At 42.2% G+C, this 23,786-nt stretch overlaps 1 non-coding gene across 1 annotated transcript; it reads right to left on the bottom strand.

Moving 5' to 3' along the window:
• Window positions 1-23,140: 23,140 nt before the first annotated feature.
• Window positions 23,141-23,213, bottom strand: Trnaa-cgc (transfer RNA alanine (anticodon CGC)). The gene has a single exon. It is a non-coding gene; the product is annotated as a tRNA-Ala (tRNA).
• Between the last annotated feature and the right edge of the window lie 573 nt (window positions 23,214-23,786).

The following is a 23,786-nucleotide window of genomic DNA, read 5'->3' as shown; positions in this document are numbered from 1 at the left end:
ATACATCTGATGTCAACAACTACCGCCCAGTCTCTCTTCTGACTGCCTTATCCAAAATTTTTGAAAAAGTAATGTATTGTAGAGTAGCTTCACACCTTTGTAATTAAGTTTTAACAAAATTTCAGTTTGGTTTCCAGAAGGGTTTTTCAACGGAAAATGCTACAGAAAGTTGAAATAAGCAGGCAAAAAAACTGGTGATTTGTCAAACTGGGGAACAATCAAGAATGTGGTGCCGCAAGGTTCGGTCTTGGGTCCTCTGCTGTTCTTAATATATATTAATGACTTTCCATTCTATATTCACGAAGATGCAAAGCTGGTACTTTTTGCCGATGATACAAGTATAGCTATCACACCAAACAGACAAGAAATAACTGGTGAAACTGTAAACGATGTTTTTCAGAGACTCATTAAATGGTTCTCTGCAAATGGGCTCTCATTAAACTTTGACAAAACGCAGTATACACAGTTCCACACAACAAATGGAATGACACCATTAATAAATATAGACTTCGATCAGAAATCGGTAGCTAAGGTAGAATATTCATAATTTCTAGGTGTATGCATTGATGAAGGGTAGAACTGGAAGAAACACACTGAGGATCTGCTGAAACGTTTGAGTTCAGCTACTTATGCTATTAGGGTCATTGCAAATTTTGGCGATAAATCTGAGTAAATTAGCTTACCACGCCTATTTTCATTCACTGCTTCCGTATGGCATCCTGTTCTCGGGTAACTCACCATTGAGTAAAAGAGTGTTCATTGCACAAAAGCTTGTCATCAGAATAATTGCTGGAGCTCATCCAAGATTATCCTGCAGACACTTATTTAAAGAGCTAGAGATCTTCAAAAATGGCTCTGAGCACTATGGGACTTAACTGCTGAGGCCATCAGTCCCCTAGAACTTAGAACTACTTAAACCTAACTAACCTAAGGACGTCACACACATCCATGCCCGAGGCAGGATTCGAACCTGCGACCGTAGCGGTCACGCGGTTCCAAACTGAAGCGCTTAGAACCGCACGGCCACACCAGCCGGCTGAGATCTTCACTGTAGCCTCACAATATATATATTCAGTAATGAAATTTGTTAGTAACAATCCGAACGAATTCTAAAGTAACAGTAGTGTACATGGCTACAACACGAGGAGAAAGGATGATCTTCACTACTCAAGGTTAAAGCTAACTTTGGCTTAGAAGGGGGTAAATTATGCTGCCACGAAAGCCTTTGGCCACTTAGCTAATAGCATCAAAAGTCTGACAGATAGCCATATAGCATTTAAAAGGAAATTAAAAGAATTTCTTAATGGCATTTCCTTCTACTCATTAGATGAATTTTTGGATATAGTAAGTGGGTAATTTCCCCAACCCCCACAAAAAAATTAAAAAATATTTAGTGTCATGTAATATTTTGTGTAATGTAATATCTTGTATAGACACCTATTATTAACCTGACACGTTCCACATCATTACGAAGTGTCGTATTCATGATCTATGGAACAAGTACTAATCTTATCTCTAATCTAATTGGCTCAGATTCCTTCTGAACTGCCATCGCTGCCAGACACTGGTGGGGAGGCGAGTTTTCAGATCCCCTTTCCATCATCTCCGGCAGAAGTGACACCCTCGGACACCCGTCAGAACCCGAGAAGCGATGTTACAGTAGACATGGACGTCAACTCGGTCGTCGTACCAGTTGTAACAATAATAACCTATAATAATTTCTTTCTTTATGAATTTAGATAAATTTTTCTTTCTGAATTTATGTAAAATAATGTAAGTAATGTTGTGAATTTCTTTTTCTTTTCGTGTCATGTTAAAGAAACTGTAAACAACTTTTGAAGTGAATGTTATTATTTATGTTAGATTTCAAGCAATTTGATAACCAAAGGGAAATGTATGTAATGTTAAAACTATTGTAAGATGTGAAAATTGTAATTTAAACACTTGGTCCATACGTAGGTAATGCATTAGGATATGTGTAGTAGGAAACCTGTGGTGAATACCCTACCTGTAGGGAAGCGGGAAAACGTGGATGCAGGCGAGCGCGGGAAAACGCACACTGGCGCGGTTCGGCACAACGGGCTCAGTATAACAGTCGGAGTTGGGCATCGGTCAGAGGAACATGTACTGTACCGAGGAGGCTATCTAGGAAAAGTGGATTCCATTGAGCCTCGGATGGGCCGATTCCGACGACTATTTGGCATGGCTATTTCCTCAGGCACAAAATTGGAAAGATTACAACGCTAAGAAGAAGGAAAGTGCCGATACTGTGAGAGCCTTAGCCGTGCTTGTATGTGTGCAGTGCTGCCCGCTATCTCGCTGCCCGCCACCCGCCGCACCGACGTGCACAGGTCAAACATTTATTTCATCTTTAGAAGTGTATCTGTGTGGACCAGTGTCGAAACTGTTTTAACTGTTCAATAATAACGTGACTTTTACCAGAATTGCCTTAGCCATCACTTATCCTTATCATTGACCTAGACAGGGTCCTTACCACATATTGTGCAACCCGAGTATCCCGAATTGAAAGTTTACAGTTAGTATTAAATTATCTGCAGACCAATATATGCTATAAAGACGTTTAAAGTTAGGTGTGTAAATGTAAATGTTAGTAAAGAACAACAGTGTGGTTAAATTGAAAGATAAATTTTGAATGGAGCTAGCAATGTTATTTAATTGATTTGTGACTGAAATAATGATAACTAATTAATTCAGGAATAAAAGAAAAGAGTAGTAATCCATAGATTGATAATTTTGAGTGTTAATTTACCTTCAGAACTTAATAGTTTCAGTATAACGACCATAACAGTTTCAGGGGTCCCCCCTTCTCTTGCCCATTCTTGCACATATTGAAGTGTACTGATCAGATTTGAACAGCAAAGTTAAGTTCTATATTTAACCTAAGTGTATTAGTGTTTTCTCCAATTTTAATAGTGACATTGTATATGTGTTTTCAAAATTGCTAATTCTAGGGTAATCTATGCCCGATTTCAGTCTGATCAATATACAAAATGCAGTTCGTAGTAATCATTGCTGTGTGGTGTTGTGTATTAATAGCTCGTCCAATTTAGTACAAAAGGAAAGAACTTTAGTTCAGTGGATTTTTCCTATGCTAAACTTTGCCATATAACGCAACTTTACTACGTATTATTATGCTTGTACATGCATACACTTGTACAAGGAAAAACTCACTCAATGCCTAATTAGGCTGGCAACCGAATTATTAATTATTGGTAATATCTACTGTGTGTACTTCTTGTCCATGCGAACGCGTAATTGTATTTTACATTTGCTTGACGCATCACTGTAGTTACTAACTGAGTATAGGTTCGATCTTGCTTCCATTAGGTACACGCGGTCATTTTATGTACTAAATCCTTGTTTACAAGGTGAAGCCCGTGAACTTATTACAGTACAGGCTTTATTGAGCTAACGCACGTCCGACAGGGCGGTAGCGTTACAAGTGGCTTCCCGGTGACAGGACATCCAGTGTTGTCGGTTACAAATTAATGTAAATACCGAACAGTGGATGTTCAGTGGCACGAATAGTAATAAAGTTCAGTAAAATAAACTGCAGTGTGAGTCAAGTATAATAGTGTGGTACAGTTGGTATTCAATGTGGACAGAAACGTAGACGGGGTAGATGCGCCAAGCGAAATGGAGAATGCGGCTAGCAGTAGCAGGAGTTTACGCGGCCAGATAACAGATGGCGTTAGCGGAAGACAATTGGCGTACATACAATACCATGAACACGTCAATGAACAGATTGAAATATCGAGATCGTCTCGAACACAGCAAGGGACAAAACGGGAAGAAGAGGGTGACTTTTTAGATGATAGTGGGTACGTGAACGAATCCACTGACGTATTTGATTCGCCACAGATAAAGAAAGAACCGAAAGAAACTTATGAAGTAGGACCGGAACACACGGATTCCGTAGAACAAAACAGTGTAAAAATTTTAAGCATGAACGACTTATTTGAACAATTGACCAAACAAATTGCAGGGCAGAATGAGCAACTTCAAAAACAAGTCGGTAAACAGAATGAGCAACTTCAAAAACAAGTCGGTAATCAGGTTAATCAGCTTAAAACACACGTTGCAGAGCAGCTCAAAACACAGAATGAGCAACTTCAAAAACAAGTCGGTAATCAGGTTAATCAGCTTAAAACACACGTTGACGAGCAGCTCCAAACACAGAATGAGCAGCTTAAAACACACGTTGATCAAATTAAAGCACAGGTCAAAGATCAAGGAATTAGAATTAGTAAACAAATAGAGCAGGTAGAACAAAAAGTGGGAAATTTAAGTTCTGTGGTAAATAATATGAAATTTGAAATTGACACCATTAACAAAAATATGGATACTATGCTGGAGGAAATTGGTAACATTAACAGTAGATTCGATGTTGAAATTCTCAACATCCAAGAGAAAGTAGAACCTCTGGTTGTAACTAAGGTAGACGAAAAAGTTTTCGGTCTTAAAACTGAGATCGTAAACGAATGTCAACACGGAATATCACAATTGAAAAAGGTAGTTGTAGACACTGAAAGAGATTTAGGTGAAAAAGTAACCGGATGTGTTCAAAATTGTACGAAAATTCAAGGAAAAATTTTCGATCTGGAGAGCAAAATTAAAGATAGGCCTGGTGTTGTCTGTAATGGCGCACCGATTACGAAGCTGTTAGAAGGCGAGGAACGCTTCGATCCCGCCAAGAAACATAACGGGTGGCATCCGTTAGATTTTATCAAAAATTGCGAGAGAATATTTCCTGAGCACTTGTCTGATCAGGAAAAGATAAACGTAGTAATTAGCGCCTTAGCAGGTGACTCTAAGCGCTGGGGAATCAATTTAGATACCGAACGAATGACGTTCGAAGAATTCAGGCAAAGATTTACGGAAGAATATTGGTCTGAACAAAAGCAGGACCATTTATGGCGCGAGTTTATCATGGCCAAACAGCATGATAACAGGGGCAGGAATTCTTTGAAAGATTTCTGCGAATATTGGTACCGAAAATTGACACACTTAAGAGGTAGAAGATCGGATTCAGAAATTATCTGGGAGCTATATAAAAAGCTTCCAGAAGATTCTAAGAGGTATGTAGGAAGCAACCATCGTAGCTTCCAAGCATTTCTAGAAAGGGTCGAAGACGAAGACCATTGGCGCGAAAGTCGTGCCAATTATCAAAATTTTGGCAACCGTAATAACCGAAACAATGACGAAAGAAATGATGGCGATGGATTTCGCGTCAATATAATACAGAGAGGAAGAGGTAGAGTAAGAGGCAGAGGAAGTTATCCAGGCCGCGGTAGAGGGTATGCCACGCAAAATAATAACGACGCGGGAAACTAATTTCCGCGAACGTTGCGGGCCAAACGGAAGCGGACAATACATACCGGCCCCGATTTAAGAAAAGATACCGAACCGACCGGAATGTAATGAAACAGGTTAGAGACAGGCGTGAAACGACGCAACGTGTTGTAGCGAGACAAGCGTCAGGTGCGAGCCAGCATGAGTCATCTCGGCCGTACAGAGCGCTCCAGGTTAACAGGCGAGTGGAGCATCAGAGGGCAACGGCCCAGCCTAGCAGAACATCTGTTCGGAAGGAAGCCGTTAGCAATACGGCGGCAGTAGGTACGAACGTAGCCGTAAGAGATAATGAAAATTTTACGAGTGATAATTCCGTGGCAAAGGAAACAATAAATGAGACTGTGAGTACTCAGAGAGGTTCGGTTAGCAGTGTTTGCAATGAGGTAAAAGGCGATAATGAATTAGCAGAAGTAACGGATTGGCGTGTGCAGATCGACGATCTGTACAAGGGCCTAAAGCAATGTGAGTGGGAGGATTTTAAGAAGGAGTATGAGGCGAAGAAATTAGTTAATAGAAAAGGAAATGATAGGGACGTCAATAAAGTGACGTGGCCCAAGTTTGAAGAGGGGAAAATAAATAGCGCCGCGCAAAGTACACGTGCTGCCGATAAGAGGAAGGTTAATGATAGGAAGGATTTGGAGGATGAAATCCTCAGCACTGACAAAGAAATAACTTCTGCTAACAATCCGCCAATAGTACAAGCTGCTACCGAGAGGCACCGTGGAGAAGGGACAGATGATTACCTGAAAGTAATTAAAGTCCACGAGGATTACACTGAATATGAAGTCACAGTAGATGTAAATAAAGCTGATGATGAGGCCGTTTTGCCAAAAGAGGAGATTGAATTAAAATCCAAGCCTGACGACAATACAGAGAAAGAACTTAGTGCCTGTCTCAGAAAAGCTTTTATGTTAGAACCTGATAGCGATCCGGAATGGTCGGATTCCGACGATAGTTCAGATGATGAAAGATACGCTAATACAGACAAAATTGAATATACTAACTTTCCCTATTGTGCAAAAGTAGTATACTTAAGCGAATCTGGTGTTGAGGAAGAGAGTAGTGATGACTCTAGTGAAGATGAATTTTCAGGTGTAAAAGAAAGTGAATATACTTTTACTGAAAGAGGATATGAGAAAATCAGTGAAAATGAAGGGGATGTAGTTAATTGCAATATTGTACCTAACAATGAGGAGGAAACTTCAAAACAAAATCCAGACGTTGAGACCGAACAAAGAAAGAAAGAACCACCAGACGACTCAGAGTTTACTTCGCAGAGAGTTCAGGTAATTAATGACTTTGAACTCCCGGAACCAAAGAAACCGCCAGATATATGTGAAGTGAATGTTAAGAGCATATCTTGGGACGATGTTATCGTCGACCCGGATTTGCTCAAGGAAGACCACGATAATGAAAAACATTCGACGGTTAAACAAACAATAATACCAGTTGAAATTTGTAACATGAAATTGAAAGTACTTCTTGATACTGGGTCTCAGATAAGTGCAATTTCCCAATCGTTTTTCGAACTCATTTGTGATAAGCCTGGGCTAGTAATTATGTCAGTAACAGGTGTAAAAATTGTTGGTGCAACTGGCAAGGCTAGCAAGCCGGTAAAGAACCAGATTTTGGTTGAATTTAGTATAAAAGGACAAAACTTTGAACACGATTTTTTGGTTGTGCCAGACTTGAGTACTGAAATGATTCTGGGAATAGATTGGTTGGATAAAGAAAAGGTTATTATTGATTGTAGCCAGGGAGTGATCAAAATTAATAGTACCTTTAGGAATTTGGAATTAAATTTTGAGGAAATTGGGAAAGTGTTTGATTCAGAAATTGATTCTTTGTTGTTGGAAATCGACCAAGGGAATGATGGGTTGACAAACAAGTATGAGGTGTACCATGTCCAGAAATTATTAAATGAGAGTGACAAGCAGGGGCATGAATTTAAGGGAATGGTGGAAAATTTAGAGGAAATATCTCCCGAACAGAAAGCAGAATTGCTTGAAATTTTAGATAGTAACAGCCCCGTATTTTCGGACAAACCTGGCCTAGTTAAGAATTTCGAATATCAGATTGAGACAATAGAGCATAAACCTTTCTTCGTAAGACCGTTTTCGATACCCATATCAAAGAGGCAGGCTGTTCAAGTGGAAATAGATAAAATGATAGAATGGGGGGTAATCGAACGGAGTAGCAGCGAGTATAATAGTCCCCTTATCATAGTAAACAAAAGGGATGGGGGAGTGAGAGTAGTTAGCGACGCTAGGACTTTGAACAAAATTGTAAAAAAGGAAATAGATAGACCTGAAAATCTGGACGAAATGCTCCAAAAATTTTATAACGACAATATTTAACCAGTCTGGATGTGACCGCCGGATACTGGCAAATCCCATTGAGTAAAGAATCCCGTAAATATACCGCTTTTCTGTTCGCCGGGAAATGCTATCAGTATAAAGTAGTGCCATTTGGGCTTAGTACATCTGTGCCAGTATTTATTAGGGCACTGGACTTTGTATTAGGGAGAGAACTGAGTTCCCGGCTAACCATTTATGTAGACGATTTATTGATTGCTACAGAAACATGGCAGGAGCATTGCAAGTTATTACAGAAAGTTTTTGTTGCTCTACAAGCAGGGGGCATGACACTTAAATGGAAGAAATGTGAATTTGTGAAATCGGAAATAAAGTTTCTGGGGCACATTATTACTACAAAAGGTATTGGCAATATCGGGATGTCCAGCTCCTAGAAATAGAAAACAGTTGAAAGCCTTTCTAGGTTTATGTGGGTTCTATAGAAAATTCGTCAAGGGCCAAGTTTTTAATAGTCCTCATTTGAATAATTTACTTAAGAAAAATAGTGCTTTTGTGTGGACTGAAGGATGCATGAGAGATTTTGGAAACCTAAAAAGGGAACTTTTGAATGACAATATTTTGCATCACCCCATACTGTCAAAACCTTTCCATATGAGTACTGACAGCAGTGCTTATGGAATTGGCATCGAAGTTTTCCAAGAAATCTGTGAGGGCAAAGAAATCGAACACCGGACTATCGCATTTGCCAGTAGAACCCTAACAAAATACGAGAGAAACTACACTATTTCGGAAAAGGAAGCTTTAGCCATTATATGGGGGCTACAGAAATTTAGAAATTATCTGTGGGGCCATAAGCTCATTATACATACCGACCACAAAGCTTTGACTTTTCTTAAAGATTGCCGTTTACTTAATGGTAGGCTGACTCGTTGGGCTTTGTACCTGCAACAATTTGATCACGATATTTGCTATGTTAAAGGTACTGAGAATTATGTTGCAGATGCCTTATCTCGGTTGCCTAATGGTATGAGTGAAGTGCCCAATGAAAATGGAGAAGAGGGTACTTTTCAGATAAGGTATATGAAAGAGATTTCAGGAAATAGGAAAACTGAGCAGATATGTAAAAATATGAGGTACCATCAGAATGAGGATTCAACCTGGAAATCAGTAAAGGTAAATTTTGACAGTGTGCAGTATCCTCAAATTAAGAAATATTACAAAATTTATAAAGGCATTTTATATAGGAGGAAAGATTTAGTTACTGAGGAATGGAGGGTATGTTGGCCAAACCAGTTTGATACTGATGTCATAGATTATTTTCATTTGGCATTGGGGCATAGTGGGCCAAAAAGGTGTTTGGATAAACTGAATAATGTCATAGTGATTACTGGTAGTGTAAGTAAGAAGGTAAAGGAACCGATTAAGTCATGTGATGTCTGTCAAAAGACCAAAGTACCGAACAAAACTAGTAGGGGGCTAATGCAAAGTACATTGCCTGAAGACACCCTAGACTTATTATCGGTAGATTTATATGGTCCCCTCCCAAAGACTTCGGGAAATTGTGCATATGTTTTGGTGATTTTGGAAGTATTTTCTAAATTTGTGAAATTATACCCCTTGAAAAAGGCAACAGCAAAAGCTGTATTTAGTAGGATGGCCGAATACTTCAGGACCATCGGGAAACCCAAGGCAGTACTATCGGACAATGGACCCCAGTTCATATCCAAAATTTGGAAAGAGGGAATGGGGAAAAATGGTGTGGAGGTTAAATATATTGCAGCCTACCATCCTGCAAGCAACCCGGTTGAAAGGTACATGCGCGAAGTCGGGAGATTGTGTAGAACATACTGCAGTCACAATCATAGAACCTGGGGCAGATTCATATCGGATTTTGAGAATGTCATGAACACATTACATCATGAAACTACAGGATTCCCACCGGAAGAAATTTTGTTAGGTAGAAGTAGTAAAAGTTTAATTGAAGAAAAACTAGAGTTTCCACCTTGTACAAGTTTGGGATTGAATCAAAAGAAAGAATTGGTAATAAAAAGGGCAAAGCAAAAAGCTGAATCTAGATCTAGAAGACACGATAAAAATTTAAAAGTTTCAAAATTTAAAATTGGGGATTATGTTCTTTTAAAAACCCACGAAAAATCTAGTGAACTAAACCATGAAATTTCAAAATTTAAATATATTTATAATGGACCATATATAATACAGAACATTCCACACGATAATGCTTACTACCTGATCTACCCAAAATCCAAAAGACCTTTAGGTGTAAGAAATATTGTGGACCTGAAACTGTATGTTCCCAGGAATGAGTAATTGTGCTGTATCTTATGCTGAAACCAAGTTATTTGAAATGTAACTAATCTTTGTAAATGTTTGTATACCATTGAAAGTTTGCTAATGTAGTTATGTGAGTTTCAGATTACCAATTGTACTGTAACTGTAAAAATGTATGGAGGAAAGGACTGAAAAGAAAGGATAAATGCTATCAGCCAGATAAAAGATGGAACTGTCAAAAATGAAAATGGGCAGTGTATGAACCATAATATGAAGGACTGCCAAATACCAATGAGGGCAGATAAATAGTCGATGGAAAATTGTAAGTGTAATCCAGAGGATGTGACAATATGAAGTGAAATGGACTGCCCAAATCCGCATAATAGGCAGCAAATATGTGTAGTTAAATTTCTGAAAATTTTGTGTGTGTGTTTTGTTTAGTAAGTTAAGAAATGGACTGCTATTCAACACAAGCAGCGACAAATTATCTTATAGTGTATACGAAATATGCATTTGTTTTTGTAGTTAAATGTTTGTATTCTAGGATTTCAAATTATTTCTTTGAGAAATTTGGGAAAAAATGATTAAATTGCTACTTTAGTAATGTTAGGATGGGAAGTTGGACTGTGCAAAAGGCACTTAAGTAAATAACGATATATTGGTCTTGGTATGTTAAAATAGTGTAAACCTATATACAGTGAGTGGAAGGAAATATGTAGTGTAAATCTTCTTGAACATTTACGTAAAGATTCAGAACCAGTGTATAATTGTTAAAGTTAGTGTTCCCATAAAATTTAGACTTAAGAAAATTTTCTGGAAACAGGGGCATGTGTAACAATAATAACCTATAATAATTTTTTTCTTTATGAATTTAGATAAATTTTTCTTTCTGAATTTATGTAAAATAATGTAAGTAATGTTGTGAATTTCTTTTTCTTTTCGTGTCATGTTAAAGAAACTGTAAACAACTTTTGAAGTGAATGTTATTATTTATGTTAGATTTCAAGCAATTTGATAACCAAAGGGAAATGTATGTAATGTTAAAACTATTGTAAGATGTGAAAATTGTAATTTAAACACTTGGTCCATACGTAGGTAATGCATTAGGATATGTGTAGTAGGAAACCTGTGGTGAATACCCTACCTGTAGGGGAGCGGGAAAACGTGGATGCAGGCGAGCGCGGGAAAACGCACACTGGCGCAGTTCGGCACAACGGGCTCAGTATAACAGTCGGAGTTGGGCATCGGTCAGAGGAACATGTACTGTACCGAGGAGGCTATCTAGGAAAAGTGGATTCCATTGAGCCTCGGATGGGCCGATTCCGACGACTATTTGGCATGGCTATTTCCTCAGGCACAAAATTGGAAAGATTACAACGCTAAGAAGAAGGAAAGTGCCGATACTGTGAGAGCCTTAGCCGTGCTTGTATGTGTGCAGTGCTGCCCGCTATCTCGCTGCCCGCCACCCGCCGCACCGACGTGCACAGGTCAAACATTTATTTCATCTTTAGAAGTGTATCTGTGTGGACCAGTGTCGAAACTGTTTTAACTGTTCAATAATAACGTGACTTTTACCAGAATTGCCTTAGCCATCACTTATCCTTATCATTGACCTAGACAGGGTCCTTACCACATATTGTGCAACCCGAGTATCCCGAATTGAAAGTTTACAGTTAGTATTAAATTATCTGCAGACCAATATATGCTATAAAGACGTTTAAAGTTAGGTGTGTAAATGTAAATGTTAGTAAAGAACAACAGTGTGGTTAAATTGAAAGATAAATTTTGAATGGAGCTAGCAATGTTATTTAATTGATTTGTGACTGAAATAATGATAACTAATTAATTCAGGAATAAAAGAAAAGAGTAGTAATCCATAGATTGATAATTTTGAGTGTTAATTTACCTTCAGAACTTAATAGTTTCAGTATAACGACCATAACAGTTTCAGGGGTCCCCCCTTCTCTTGCCCATTCTTGCACATATTGAAGTGTACTGATCAGATTTGAACAGCAAAGTTAAGTTCTATATTTAACCTAAGTGTATTAGTGTTTTCTCCAATTTTAATAGTGACATTGTATATGTGTTTTCAAAATTGCTAATTCTAGGGTAATCTATGCCCGATTTCAGTCTGATCAATATACAAAATGCAGTTCGTAGTAATCATTGCTGTGTGGTGTTGTGTATTAATAGCTCGTCCAATTTAGTACAAAAGGAAAGAACTTTAGTTCAGTGGATTTTTCCTATGCTAAACTTTGCCATATAACGCAACTTTACTACGTATTATTATGCTTGTACATGCATACACTTGTACAAGGAAAAACTCACTCAATGCCTAATTAGGCTGGCAACCGAATTATTAATTATTGGTAATATCTACTGTGTGTACTTCTTGTCCATGCGAACGCGTAATTGTATTTTACGTTTGCTTTACGCATCACTGTAGTTACTAACTGAGTATAGGTTCGATCTTGCTTCCATTAGGTACACGCGGTCATTTTATGTACTAAATCCTTGTTTACAAGGTGACGCCCGTGAACTTATTACAGTACAGGCTTTATTGAGCTAACGCACGTCCGACAGGGCGGTAGCGTTACACAGTGTCTGCTTCCCTTCCAAATGAGGAGGCGTCGGACGGCGGCCTATCCCACTGTGATACGAAACAACACGTTCAGAAGCAGAGGTTATCGAGGAAGCTCAAGAAACGTTGTCGTACACCATCCTCAGGATGGTCGCACGGGACGACGAACCGACATCAGATGAAGCACCCTTCTCAGATCGCCTACTGCTGGGCGTGCCTCTCCCCACTGACCTCAGCGGTTTGTCCTCCGCAGCTTGTGATTCCTTCCCCTCCATCACCTGTGCCCTCCATTAACAAGCTATCTCTGGAGGTCGCCGACATGCAAAGGCTTCCTGATAATTCTACCCCTGGACATTGCACTGGTACTGCTTCTGTTTATTGGGAGGAAGATGTAGAGGACCAACCCCAACAGCCTGTGAATACCGTGGTTGGGCCGCTGTTACCAAATCACAGTGATCGCCACAGCTTCGATCATCTTATGCACTCTGCCCAGATTGGGTGTCACTATTGGACCCCATGTGTCGACAGCAGGACTGCTAGAACAGACATATCGTCTAATTGTGATCAATATCAAAGTACCCGTCTCTCATAAACTAGCGATGCTTCACTATACACTTTGTATGGCAGACTTAGATGTGGCGCTCTTACGAGAAGCGCATATCGACAGTCTGGGTATATCCCTTTCATCTCCCATGTCGGATACCAGTAGCGGTGTAGCGATCTTCATTCATGAAGCGTTCCCCATCGACGACGTCCAGTATCTTCTGGAAGTGAGGGATGTGGCATTCATATACTTTTTAGTCCGATTTATTAACATCTATGCCCCTTCAGAATGTGGGAGGCAAAGAAAACGCTCTGCCTACTTTGAGGAAATGATGTTACCTCTTTTTGTGGAGTGGCAAGCTGCATTGGTGCCGCCTGGTGATTTTAATTCACCTACCACCCCAAAGGTCAGCTGTCATGTTATTCTCCTTCAGCAGGGCTTGCAACTATTGTCGAACACCTCCAACTCATGGTGATTGCCTCAGTTTCAGGCAGCACACTGCACATTCTTCCAATATCCTTGATCGCTTTATATCTCGCGCTCGCTGGAGGGATGAACATGACTGGGTGAGATGTGACCTGTCGCTTTTTCCGACCATGCCGCTTATGTCTGGCATTCTGCCCATCAGAGGGCGTGGCATGGAAGGGGTGTTAGGAAGCTGAATGTGGCTCTACTTGCGTCTCCTGATTGTCGGCAACTTATCGAGGTAACTTGGGATTCACGTCGCTGCTGCCGTGGCGCTTACTTGTCATGGAGGTTGTCCTCTACAAGACCTGCCCTATGCCAGGCCATGATGGCCGAGACTCAGCAACTTTGGAGGAGACAATCCTGGACTTTTGTTACCAAGTAACACAGAGTGATGTACTTTGGGCAAGTAAGAGACTGTTTGTTTACTCTTAGGACAATGTATCTTTGACTTGTATTTTATGTTCTGTGACTATGTAATAAAGTGTTGTTAGACTGCTAATCGCTGCTCTACTGAGATTCACGACGTAAGAATTTTGGTGCCGAAACCCGGGAGACAATTTCCACGATTGCCGTTGTGTAACACGAATTCTGGACGCACGTCACGCGGCAATACTACAGCGATTTGTCACAACACGCAACAAGCTCCTCGACGACAACCGCCTGCATACAGCTAAGTTCAGTTGAATTACCACGCAACATGTTTTGTAGTGCCATTTGTAAAGGCAACTGATTATATTATTGCCGCTGTGTACTGCTATTGTAGCTGTTCGATTAGCGCTTTAATGAATTATCAGATCCTACGCTACGCCTGTAGATTGTTTATGACTAGTGCTGCCTTGTAGCGACCATCAATTGAACTACTTCGACTATCGATCCAAAGATAACGCCATACTAGGACCAGCTGATCGCTAGCCGACACTGCTTTAAACTTTCGAGTAAACGGACGGAGTGGACATGACAGACCACAAACCAGAAGCACAGTTACACTCTCTAAAGAGAAAACGTGTGAGAGAAAGAGCAAACATTACGCGACTCGTAGCGGTAGTTGCAAGGTTGTCAGACACAGCGGAAATCGTGGATTATAAATATTACAATGACAGATTGGGAAGCGTTCTGAACCGCCTCGTTAAATTAGATGAGGATATTCACGAGTTGTTAGACGATAACGAATACGAAGAAGATGTTCTTAAATGCGAAGATTATATAGACACCGCAAAACTCACAATTTCTCGATTGTCTCACGAAATAGAGAAACAGCTTGCAAAATCGGTAGCAGACTTAAAGATTCCCGACAATCCGCCGGTACAATCTGTAACAATGAGTGTTCCCACAGCTTCAGTAAAACTTCCGCCGATCAAGCTTGAGCCTTTTTCAGACGATATTGAGACATGAGCGCGATTCTGGGAGCAGTTTGAGCAGTCGGTTGACAACGATCCGACGGTAACTACAATTAATAAACATTTTTCTTCGCGGCTATCTCTCGGGAGAACCAAAGCATTTAGTGGACGGTTTTACGGTGACGGCCGAGACTTACGCAGAAACGAAGAGGATTCTCCGAGCGCGTTATGGCAACAAGGATCGAATAATTCAAGCCCACTTAGATTATCTCGAAGCCATAAAACCAATTAAGCTGTCCACCCCAGAGGAACTTAATTCAACATTCACTGAATGCCAGCGACGTATTCAAGCTCTCCGGGCACTTGGGGAAGACGTGAACGGATACGGCCGAGTCCTCGCGCCGAAAATTTTACGCGCTTTTCCGGATGACATATGCCGCCGCTGGATAATTCACGCCAAGCGTACGGGAATATCCGAAGGGGACATTTTGCAACTGATGGAGTTTCTGAATGAGGAAGTCAACGGGGCGCTTACCATGCAGAAGATACGCGGTGAATTTTCCAGCACTTCTAGTAACCTTCCCACAGCGTCCAAACTTCACGTACACGCGAAATCTAAAAGATCGACTCCGAAGGATACCAGCGTAAAGGAACCATTCTGCGTCTTTTGCGGATCTTGCGGTCATTGGGCGCAAGACTGTAAGAAGATCGTACGCGTTAATGATCGAATAGATAAATTGAAACTAGCAAACAGATGCTTTCTTTGTCTTCAACGTGGCCACAAAGTGTCAAATTGCAAAAAGAAAGAAAAGGCTCGGTGTGTTAACTGTAAAAGACTGCATCATAAGTCCATTTGTGAGGAACGAAAGGATATTAGGGGTCCTGCGGGTCAGACAAACGTTACTTCCGTGGGAAAGGTATCTGTCGCTCCCCACGGATATACGTACCGTCAGACAGCTCAAGTATGCGTCTCAGGACCTACAAGATTGAGCAGGACAACGCGATGTCTACTGGACGCAGGTAGTCAGTCCAGCTTCATAGCAAAATCGCTGATTGATGATCTCAAACTGCAAACGATAGACCGACAAGAACTAACCGTTTGTTCCTTTGAATCAAACCCTACACGCCCACGCCACCGCAGGCTTCTTCAGCTTAATATGAAGGGGCTTTGGCAGAATTCTTCAGTGCCACTTACCGCCTTCGAAAGTACTCACGTTATTTCTCGCCAGCCTTCGGTTCCACAACATATAAAGAGTTTACCGGATACCCGTAAGATTACGCTAGCAGATCCGAAAACCGATTCAACAGAAGATCTTCCCGTGGAGATTCTTGTAGGAGGCGATTTTTATTGGAAGATAGTGAAGCACAATTCGCCCATACGCATCTCTGAAACCTTAGTGTTAGTTCCTTCTCTGTTTGACTGGATACTTAGTGGTAACAAGTGCATACAACCGTGGTAAATTTTGCTCAGACTGACCGATCTCCTCTGCACTCGGACAATGATTTCAGATGTTTTTGGGACTTGGAAACTATAGGGATTACTGCCGATCAGGATCTACCTGTGAACAACAAGGATACGAGACTTCTTCAAGAGTTTAGAGCATCTTTCTCTATAAAGGATCATCGAGCAGCGGTTACACTTCCCAAAAGGCAACATACAGTGCTTTCGAGTAACATACCTACCGCGGAAAAACGATTCGAGCACCTTAGGGAAAGATTTCAACGTCAAGAGACCTTTAAGCAAACGTATTTCGATCTTATGCTAGACTACATTACGAAGGGGCAAGTAGAGGTCGCTCCCACTCCACTCTCAGGAAAGGAGCTATTTTATCTCCCTCATCATGCAGTGAGGAAGGAGAAATACGGAACCACTAAGTGGAGAATAGTCTTTGACGCTTCATCTCACGAAAACAATGCACCTTCTCTGAATGAGGTATTAGAAGTAGGACCGAACCTATTACCAGAGATTCTGGAAATTTTACTGCGTTTCAGACTATATCCTACGGCTATCGTCGCAGACATCACACAAGATTTCCTTCGATTAACCTTGAACGAAAAGGACAAAGACTTGACCAGATTCTTCTGGTTCAAAATTAGTCAGAATCAAACAGGAAATCTTCAAACGACGGACAAACTAACAGAATACCGTTTTAACAGACTCCCATTCGACCTGACCTGCAGCACATTTTTCCTTTCTGCAACACTAAGAGAACTTGCCGACAAGTGTATGACAGCATTTCCCACCGTAGCGCCACTTATAAACAAGACGGCATACAGGGACGACTTTCTGATCTCAGTAGAAGGTGATAATTTGGTTATAAGTATATACTATGAACTTGTAACCCTAATGAAATTGATCAGTCTCCCCTTATCAAAATGGGCTAACAACTGTGAACAACTCCACACTATCTGGAGGGCAGAAGGTCGAGAACTCCACACCCAGACTCAAGTTTTAGGCGTAGACTGGAACACTGCAGGTGACTACTTCTGTATCGATCCTAGCGAAATCATCAGAAGGTCGTCAGAAGAGCCAGCCACCAAACGACTTCTTTTACAATGTACGGCTAAATTCTATGACCCACTCGGACTGTTTTCCCTTGTTTCTCTTGTTGGGAAATTGCTATTTCAGGATACATGGTGCCGAGGAATTGGCTGGGATGAACTTATGCCCTGGGACTTAGGGGCAGGATGGCGCACTTGGATATCTAGCTTACCTTCATTGTCACATATACGTGTCCCTAGATGGATAGCTACAACTCATGGAAGAGACTCTCAACTGCACGTATTCTGTGACGCCTCGGAAAAGGCATATGGAGCAGCTTTGTACATTCGTACTGTCTTAGATGATGACGTCGTAACCCATTTAGTCTGCAGAAAGAACAGACTTGCTCCTATTAAGAAGGTGACATTGCCTCGACTCGAACTTTCAGCGGCAGTATTTGGGACCAGACTATTATGTTACTTTTGCCGCGCAACAGACTTTAAAATTGCCCATGCGATATTATGGACGGATTCTACAATAACACTAAGTTGGATTCGCTGTGATCCCAACAGATGGAAGACCTTCGTTTGTAATCGTGTAACTGAGATACAAACACACACGACTCCCACGCAATGGAAACACCGCCCAGGACCAGACAATCCTGCTGACCACCTCTCACGTGGACTCCTCGGCTACCAAATGAATTCTCTGGATATTTTGTGGCATGGGTCGCCTTGGCTTACACGCCCTCCTGAATGCTGGCGAAACAACGATACTCCAACGATGGTACGACTTCCTCCCGAAGAAAAGAGGAAGAAAACCCAGAGCCAAGTTTTGTCGATATCTACGCCAACCAGCCTTTTGAACTTACTTAAATTCAGCTCATACTGGAAGCTCATTCGTATCACAGCATGGGCTCTCCACTTCCTACACAACATTCGTCAGAAGAATAAATCTTCAGGAGAACTTACAGCCACCGAATTATCAGCAGCCAAAATGTATTTGATTCGAGTGGGCCAGAGAGATTCGTTCCCCAGCGAATTACATGCACTTCAGAATAACTTACCACTGCCAAAAGAGTCAAAAACCGCTCGATACAATCCTTTCTTAGAAGATGGACTGATACGTCTAGGAGGCCGACTGCAGTGCACTAGCCTAAATAGGGAACAAAAACATCCTGTACTCCTTGACGGTTCCCACCACTTCACACAATTGGTTATTCGAGAGACACACATCCACCTTCATCACTTTGGTGTTCGTTCTGTACTATCCGAACTGCGAACCGAATTTTGGATCCTTAGAGCTCGTCAGGTCATCAAAAGAATCCTACACTCATGCCTTGCATGCAAGATCTTGAAGAATCCACGAGGGCAACAGATCGAAGCACCGCTGCCACCTGAACAAGTTTCGCCTACCAAACCATTTGCTGTAACCGGAATAGACTTTGCTGACCCACTATTCATCAAAGTGAAGAAGGAAACGCACAAGTCATATATCACTTTTTCACACGTGCTACCACAGGAACTGTACACCTCGAACTCTGTACAGACTTGTCAACGGACAAGTTTCTTATGGCACTTCAGCGATTCGCCAGAAGACGCGGACTACTCCACACGATATATACAGATAACGCGAAAACATTCCACGCCACGAATATGGAACTAGCCCAACTTAGGAAGGCATTAACCACCACAAAAACTTATCAGTTCCTCGCCCACCACGGTATTACTTGGAAATTTATTGTCTCCCGGGCGGCTTGGTGGGGAGGATGGTGGGAAAGAATGGTGGGCACTATAAAGCGTTGCCTACGGAAGGTATTGGGACTCGCAAAGCTCACTGAGGAACAACTGAACACCACCTTGATCAGTATTGAAGCCGCGGTGACCTCCAGGCCCATCACACCAGGAGATGATTGTGATGCACTTACACCTTCCCATTTTTAGACGGGAGAAAAACTTACGACTATTCCGACGTGACCAGACCCTTCAGCGAACACGAATTTAACAAAGGAATTCCGACTGAGACAGCAACTCTGTGACAGTTTTTGGAACCGTTGGACTAAAGAATACCTACTGGAGCTCCGGAACTACCATGAAGTTAAACGCCCATCGGGACGAGTCATCCGCTTTCGCCCTGGCGACATCGTGCTGATCCAAGAGGACCTTCGTCCGCGACATATGTGGAAGAAGGTCAGGATAGAAAAGGTACTACCAGGAAGAGACGGCAGGGTAAGGACGATAATACTCCGGACACCAGAAGGTCACATCATTAGTCGTCCTGTGCAACTGGCCGTACCTTTGGAGGTCGACCAGGGTGGGGAGGATGTCACAGAGTGATGTACTTTGGGCAAGTGAGAGACTGTTTGTTTACTCTTAGGACAATGTATCTTTGACTTGTTGTATTGTATGTTCTGTGACTATGTAATAAAGTGTTGTTAGACTGCTAATCGCTGCTCTACTGAGATTCACGACGTAAGACCAAGTGTTGAACGATTGCTCCACGTTGCCTTTTTCATGTGAATTATGCACAATAATTAACCTGCCAAAGAATACATCGCAGCCCTCATGTGCCACCCCCTTGATGAGATGGAGACCATATGGCTTTGGAAGCTCTGTCGATGTACCACCTTCTATCAAACGTAATGACGGCGTCAAGCACTGATTCGACTCAACACTGATGATGAAGGTAGGCAACATGACACCCAATGTGGCACTGGACACGCTCTTCACGCCTGGTATGCTAGGTCATACGCTAAGTACCCTCACTGATGGGCTGTCATTGAAGAAGCTCTTGTTCGACACGATCCCAGAGGAAGCGGATTTGGAATTGGAGGCACCAGTAACAGAAGATCAAGTCTGCTGTGCTATCCAAGGGGGGACTGCAAACAAGTCACCTGGTCCTGATGGCATCTCCCTTATTGTGCTTTCTTGTATCCTATGTGGACTGCATCTGCGGAGAACTGATGTCCCCGTTGGTGAGGGCCCTAATGCCTTTCTAGAGGGTAATTACAAGAAGTTGTGTACAGTGCTTTTGGCAGTGCGACCTAAGAGAACAGTACGTCACGTCATGTTCTATGATCAGGCATCGCTAGGAGGAGCGTACAACATTTTGACAGCACTCTACCACTACGGGGATCTGATTACCCTCGCTCAAGCTCAACATTTGCCAGTGGCTTTGAGGTCCACAGACTTCAGCCAAGTATTTCATCAGATATGTCATTCTTTTCTTATGGTTGTGCTCTGTGAAATGGGATACCCATTAACTGTCTTAAATCTCCTGCACATTCTGTGTGGTGTATAATTGTAGGATCACGTAACCGATTCTGATCAGGCGCTCAGAGCGACAGGGGTACCTCTGTCTACGCTGTGTATGGCTTCACCTTTATGTGACTTACGACAATGACTGAATGGGATGTTGCTGGGTGTATGTCACCACCTATGTGAACGATTTGCTCCTCTTCCTTTGAGGCCGACCGAAGTGGCCGAGCGGTTCTAGACGCTACCGTCTGGAACCGCGGGACCGCTACGGTCGCAGGTTCGAATCCTGCCTCGGGCATGGATGTGTGTGATGTCCTTAGGTTAGTTAGGTTTAAGTAGTTCTAAGTTCTAGGGGACTGATGACCTCAGCTGTTAAGTCCCATAGTGCTCAGAGCCATTTGAACCATTTTTTAACTCTGCCTTTGAAGTGCCGACAGTACCTGGGTGGTACTTGCATAGGTGATGACCTACAGCGAGGCATCGGGCAGTTCCCATAGTGTAAATATATTGCAAGCTATGTTTATTGGTGCAGGTCTGCCTGGGGGGAACCCTGACCTGCTCAACACGACCTATGCCTTAAGCTGTCTTAGCATCATTTTACAGCTTACCTGTGGTACTCAGCAGCTGTCAACTGCAGATGGCTGCTGCAACAGGTCGGGTTTGGACTCCTATTTCGCCTTCACTCCCTTGACCTGCTGCATCCCTCACGTGGAGCAAACTCTTATGGTCCTGCACACCATGGATCACCACAAGTTAGTTGCAATGGGTTCCTCTGTTAGCCAGTGGATGATCATCAAAGTCTACTACGAGTCACTCATCCTTCCCGAGGCTTGAGGGGATGTGGATCTTGTCATGTTCTAGATAGAGTTCAGGACCTTTTTGTCAGTTCACAGTCTACAATTTGGCGGCATTACCCGACGAGCATTATCAGCTTACTGCTTGATACATCTGCCCTAGCCTCGTTGGTCTCTCCTGTGACATTACCGGACATCCTAGCGCCATTCTATCAGACTGGACTCTTCTTTCCGGAGCACATCTACCTTTAAGCCCCTTCGCTAACTGCGTGCTTGTTGTCGACGGAGGGGGTCTACACTGAAATGCCACTGGCCCACGCCCCTAGTGTGATAGGACGTAAGTACCCATTCTACAGGTGGCGCAATATATGACGGGCAGTGAGCATTCCTTTTCTTGACACTGCTGCGCGCTCCGCGTGGTATGTCACCATCAACGGGATATAAACAAGTCATTTCGTCTCCACCGACTTCACCTCGCCGACTCCCCGCTTTCTGTCGCGTGCAGGGTGCCGGACAAGAGTCATCGCCTTCGTTTTCGCCCGGCTGTAGACGTCTGTCACTTGGCCAGTGAATTCTGGCCATCCTCACACGTGCCACTCCTGCCCCAGTAACAACACACACGATATCGTTCCTGGATGACGTGTACTACCCGCAGACGAAAACTCACTCTGTGAATTGGTTCCGTGGCCTTGCAGTTCGAATTTTTTCCCACCAGCGAGAAGAGTATTTTCGATTTTTTGATTTAAGGAAACGAAGGAGATTGCGCCATTTTCCGTAATCTAAAAAACAGGCAATTTTTTTCAGCCTCCTTTGGAGTGCTTTCTAAGACATCCCTTGTACTTGTAATGTCCCTGCAATGAGCAGTTGATCTGATGCTCTATTTCTGATACTATGATACACAATGATATTCCCCTTTATTTCGAAAACACTTCTTCACAGTTCCTGGCGGCCTCCATGGACTTCACTACAGAGGCTCGATCAAAAAAAAAAATCATTATATACATTTGACACACTCTCCTCCCTTTACTTTCCTCCTTTGTTAGTTTATGTAGAAGTGTTGGGATACGCTAGTTAGGGACCAACGCCTGAATTGGTTCAGATTTTTTTTAGGATCAAAGTAGCGGTGGCATATAGACCCCTTTTTTAGTGGTTCCTTTATAATCAGGAAGGTGTGGGGGGGGGGCAATAAGAAAGTGATGTTTGCTTCTGACTACTAAGCAGTGGGCCTGGGTTAGCTTCCTGGACAAGTCGGATATTTTCTCCGCTCAGGAACTATGTGTTGTGTTGTCCTCATCATAATTTCATCATCGTCGACACGCAAGTGGCCCAACGTGGCGACAATTGAAAAGACTTGGAACTCAGTTGTCAAACTTCGCAGTCAACGGAACAGGTAAGACACTTCGTCATTATATAGTGTTAACACCCTTAAGGAAATGTCAACTTACAGTTGTATGTTCGTACAGTATACGTATATTGTAAACACAATTATAAGTTGACACTTCCTTAAGGATGTTAACAGGGAGGAGGAGAGGAGGAGATTAGTGTTTAACGTCCCGTCGACAACGACGTCATTAGAGACGGAGCGCGCAAGCTCGGGTGAGGGAAGGATGGGGAAGGAAATCGGCCGAGCCCTTTCAAAGGAACCATCCCGGCATTTGCCTGAAGCGATTTAGGGAAATCACGGAAAACCTAAATCAGGATGGCCGGAGACGGGATTGAACCGTCGTCCTCCGGAATGCGAGTCCAGTGTGCTAACCACTGCGCCACCTCGCTCGGTCGGATGTTAACACTGGAATGGCAAAGTGTCTTACCTGTTGTGTTGATTTAGGTACCACATGCTTGTATTCTGATATGGAGATGACAGTTTAAGCGGCTGAAACTAGTAATCACTGTTTCTTATATTGCGATCTCGGCAAAATAATGGTTTTAATAAAATCTACAACATTCAAATATCGTTCCCCTTCTGTTTGAAAATTTAAATATGTACATTTAGGTACATGTTTTGCAGTTGCTTGTTGTCACAAGTTTGTTGCGCACAGCGATGTTGAAGTCAACGAGGGAACTATGTATTTTATAAATGCAATTACACTACGACCAGATCTGTACACAACAAAATTAATGTACAAAACCATCACAATCTGACAGAAATAGTTTGCAAGCTGTTGCAGATGATCTCGAAATCACGGTTGATGTAGCATACAAAAAAATTGCATAGTCTTCGACCCAGTACCAAAACGAGGAAAAAATTTGCACAGGAATAGTAAAGTGCAGTTGGCTCTTCATCCATATAGTTTACATTTCATTCTATGGGTTTCATATTTATTTGAGCTCTATCTGAAGCAGGAA

Source organism: Schistocerca cancellata, chromosome 6, assembly GCF_023864275.1.
Source record: "Schistocerca cancellata isolate TAMUIC-IGC-003103 chromosome 6, iqSchCanc2.1, whole genome shotgun sequence".
Classification (NCBI taxonomy): Eukaryota; Metazoa; Arthropoda; class Insecta; order Orthoptera; family Acrididae; genus Schistocerca; species Schistocerca cancellata.
This window is presented reverse-complemented; position numbering and strand designations above follow the sequence as displayed.